Genomic DNA, 5000 nt, shown 5'->3' with positions numbered 1-5000 from the left:
CAGGTCCTCAGGTGTGGGTCTGTCAGCTGGTTGGTGTGCCCCAGGTCCTCAGGTGTGGGTCTGTCAGCTGGTTGGTGTGCCCCAGGTCCTCAGGTGTGGGTCTGTCAGCAAGTTGGTGTGCCCCAGGTCCTCAGGTGTGGGTCTGTCAGCTGGTTGGTGTGCCCCAGGTCCTCAGGTGTGGGTCTGTCAGCTGGTTGGTGTGCCCCAGGTCCTCAGGTGTGGGTCTGTCAGCTGGTTGGTGTGCCCCAGGTCCTCAGGTGTGGGTCTGTCAGCTGGTTGGTGTGCCCCAGGTCCTCAGGTGTGGGTCTGTCAGCTGGTTGGTGTGCCCCAGGTCCTCAGTTGTGGATGTCATGTGTTTGATGTTTGTTCTGACCTGTTTGTGCACAGTACTCTTGTCCTTTCTGTTCGCTATTTCTTCACCGTTTTCTTTTTCTTCTCTGATTGTGCCACCCCCCTCCCTCTTCCCCATTGATTCTGCCTCTGTGTGCATCATCATCATCATCATCACCACCACCACCACCACCACCACCATCACCATCATCATCATCACCATCACCATCATCATCACCATCATCACCACTGCATAAAAAACATTACCTTTTTGTTCATAATCTAAATTATTTCATCATCATCTTCATCGTCACCACCATCACAATCATCACCATCACCGCATAAAAAACATTACCTTATAATTCATAATCTAAATTATTTCATCATCACCATCACCATCACCATCACCATGATCATCATCATCATCATCATCGTCATCATCATCATCATCACAATGTATGTTTGGACTCATGTCCGACCAAGACCACCAGGATGTTGATGTAGCTGCTGTTCTGACTGGTTGTCTGTCGGCCAAGGGGGCTCCAGAACAGTGGGTGGTTGGATGGCTACCAAAGGCCAGCTAGCCCCCAAGGCTGCATCACTAAGACAGTCTATGAAATCTGGCCTCCAGGTTAGAGAGTCCTAGTTCTTCACAAAATCCGAGTTAGCGAGTCCTAGTTCTTCGCAAAATCCAAGTTAGCGAGTCCTAGTTCCTCGCAAAATCCAAGTTAGCGAGTCCTAGTTCTTCGCAAAATCCAAGTTAGCGAGTCCTAGTTCTTCACAAAATCCAAGTTAGCGTGTCTTAGTTCTTCACAAAATCCAAGTTAGCGAGTCCTAGTTCTTCACAAAATCCAAGTTAGAGAGTCCTAGTTCTTCACAAAATCCAAGTTAGGGAGTCCTAGTTCTTCACAAAATCCAAGTTAGCGTGTCTTAGTTCTTCACAAAATCCAAGTTAGCGAGTCCTAGTTCTTCACAAAATCCAAGTTAGCGAGTCCTAGTTCTTCACAAAATCCAAGTCAGAGAGTCCTAGTTCTTCACAAAATCCAAGTCAGAGAGTCCTAGTTCTTCACAAAATCCAAGTCAGAGAGTCCTAGTTCTTCACAAAATCCAAGTTAGCGAGTCCTAGTTCTTCACAAAATCCAAGTTAGCGAGTCCTAGTTCTTCACAAAATCCAAGTTAGAGAGTCCTAGTTCTTCACAAAATCCAAGTCAGAGAGTCCTAGTTCTTCACAAAATCCAAGTCAGAGAGTCCTAGTTCTTCACAAAATCCAAGTCAGCGAGTCCTAGTTCTTCACAAAATCCAAGTTAGCGAGTCCTAGTTCTTCACAAAATCCAAGTTAGCGTGTCTTAGTTCTTCACAAAATCCAAGTTAGCGAGTCCTAGTTCTTCACAAAATCCAAGTTAGCGTGTCTTAGTTCTTCACAAAATCCAAGTTAGCGAGTCCTAGTTCTTCACAAAATCCAGGTTAGCGAGTCCTAGTTCTTCACAAAATCCAAGTTAGCGAGTCCTAGTTCTTCACAAAATCCAAGTTAGCGAGTCCTAGTTCTTCACAAAATCCAAGTTAGCGAGTCCTAGTTCTTCACAAAATCCAAGTTAGCGAGTCCTAGTTCTTCACAAAATCCAAGTCAGAGAGTCCTAGTTCTTCACAAAATCCAAGTTAGCGAGTCCTAGTTCTTCACAAAATCCAAGTTAGCGTGTCTTAGTTCTTCACAAAATCCAAGTTAGCGAGTCCTAGTTCTTCACAAAATCCAAGTTAGCGTGTCTTAGTTCTTCACAAAATCCAAGTTAGCGAGTCCTAGTTCTTCACAAAATCCAAGTTAGCGAGTCCTAGTTCTTCACAAAATCCAAGTTAGCGAGTCCTAGTTCTTCACAAAATCCAAGTTAGCGAGTCCTAGTTCTTCACAAAATCCAAGTTAGCGAGTCCTAGTTCTTCACAAAATCCAGGTCAGAGAGTCCTAGTTCTTCACAAAAGATGACGCTGCAAAGGAATTCCCACCATACTCACTGAGCAATGCAAACAAACAAAAATCTCATCATCTTCTTTTTATCGTCTCCATTCTGTCATCTTTATCATCATCATCGTCATCGTCATCCTCATCACTGATATTACCAGGACATGTGCCTGTGTCCACCCCCCCCCCCACAACCCCCTCTCTCCCATCCCCCCTCGCCCCCATCTCACGAGGGGCCGCCAAGCCGCGTGCACCGCGCGTGAACAGCAGAGGTCTGGGCCAGTGGCGAGGGATCGATACACCACCACCACCACCACCACCACACCACACCACCACACCACCATCACCGCCGCCACCACTTTATTCTCCACAAGTATCGCCATCAATGTCACCACCACCACCACCACCACTGAAAACTCGGGACGTCCCACCAAGCAGCATCATACATGGCCGTGGCAGTGCCTTGTATTGGTGGCTTTGAAAATCACCCCCTCCTTACCAGAGATTCGTCCCCAGGGGCGGATTTTTCATTTGGAGGATGGTCTCTTGGAGTTTAAAGTGAGGGTGAAGATAAGGGAGTTGAGTTAAAGGAGAAGAAGACAAAGACAAAGACGACGACGAAGAAGAAATTGAAATGCAGTTTGGGGAAGAAAGAGCAGCAGCACATGTGAAAAGCCTTGTTTCGGAATAAAACAGCTTCGAGAACAGAGAAGAATAAATCGAAGATACATCTTAGAAAATATCATAGTCTGCAGTTCCACTATCAAGGAATTGTCAGGGTGTGTCGACAGATCCATATACGCTACACCACATCTGCTGAAAAAAGAGCAGCTGCCTGATCTTCGTATAACCCAACGTGATGATGAAAACAGGAAGGACAGCGTCATTCAGGGAATGAAATATAGGTCACTGGGTCAGAGGTCAATAAAGGACAGCGTCATTCAGGGAATGAAATATAGGTCACTGGGTCAGAGGTCCACAAAGAACAGCATCAAACAATGGATGAATAAATCATAATCCTGGAATATAAAGTTTGGAAAATGGTTCTGTGTGTACGCGCGCGCATATGTGTGTGTGTGTGTGTGTGTGTGTGTGTGTGTGTGTGTGTGTGTGTGAGAGAGAGAGAGAGAGAGAGAGAGAGAGAGAGAGTTTGAATGTGCGAATGTGTGTGTGCGTGCATGCATGTGTGTATGTGTGTGTGTGTGTGTGTGCGACCTATACAGATGAAAATCACAGTGATACTAGTTGTACGACCTTTACAGATAAAAATCACAGTAATACCAGTTGTACGACCTTTACAGATAGACATCACAGTGATACTAGTTGTACGACCTTTACAGATAGACATCACAGTGATACTAGTTACACGGCCTTTACAGATACACATCACAGTGATACTAGTTGTACGACCTTTACAGATAGACATGACAGTGATGGTAGTTGTACGACCTTTACAGATAGACATCACAGTTGTACTAGTTGTTCGACCTCTCCAGATAAAAATCACAGTGATACTAGTTGTTCGACATATACAGGTGAAAATCACAGTGATGCTAGTTTAACGACCTTTAAAGATAGACATCACAGTGATACTATTGTGCGACCTTTACAGATAGACATCACAGAGATACTAGTTGTATGACCTTTACAGACAGACATCACAGTGATACTAGTTTTACAACCTTTACAGATAGACATCACAATGATACTAGCTGTACGACCTTTACAGATAGACATCACAGTGATACTAGTTGTATGACCTTTACAGATAGACATCACATTGATACTAGTTGTATGACCTTTACAGACAGACATCACAATGATACTAGCTGTACGACCTTTACAGATAGACATCACAGTGATACTAGTTGTATGACCTTTACAGATAGACATCACAGTGATACTAGTTGTATGACCTTTACAGATAGACATCACAGTGATACTAGTTGTACGACCTTTACAGACAGACATCACAGAGATACTAGTTGTACGACCTTTACAGACAGACATCACAGAGATACTAGTTTTACAACCTTTACAGATAGACATCACAATGATACTAGCTGTACGACCTTTACAGATAGACATCACAGTGATACTATTGTACGACCTTTACAGATATCACAGTGATACTATTGTACGACCTTTACAGATAGACATCACAGTGATACTATTGTACGACCTTTACAGATAGACATGACAGTGATACTAGCTGTACGACCTTTACAGATAGACATCACAGTGATACTATTGTACGACCTTTACAGATAGACATCACAGTGATACTATTGTACGACCTTTACAGATAGACATCACAGTGATACTATTGTACGACCTTTACAGATAGACATCACAGTGATACTATTGTACGACCTTTACAGACCTTTACAGATAGACATCACAGTGATACTATTGTACGACCTTTACAGATAGACATCATAGTGATACTATTGTACGACCTTTACAGACCTTTACAGATAGACATCACAATGATACTATTGTACGACCTTTACAGATAGACATCACAGTGATACTATTGTACGACCTTTACAGATAGACATCACAGTGATACTAGCTGTACGTCCTTTACAGATAGACATCACAGTGATACTAGTTGTACGGCCTTTACAGATAGACATCACAGTGATACTAGTTACACGACCTTTACAGACAGACATCACAGTGATACTAGCTGTACGACCTTTACAGATAGACATCA

The sequence above is a fragment of the Babylonia areolata genome, chromosome 2 (genome assembly GCF_041734735.1).
Source record: "Babylonia areolata isolate BAREFJ2019XMU chromosome 2, ASM4173473v1, whole genome shotgun sequence".
Classification (NCBI taxonomy): Eukaryota; Metazoa; Mollusca; class Gastropoda; order Neogastropoda; family Buccinidae; genus Babylonia; species Babylonia areolata.
The sequence above is the reverse complement of the archived record's forward strand: the minus strand, read 5'-3'. Positions refer to the sequence as shown.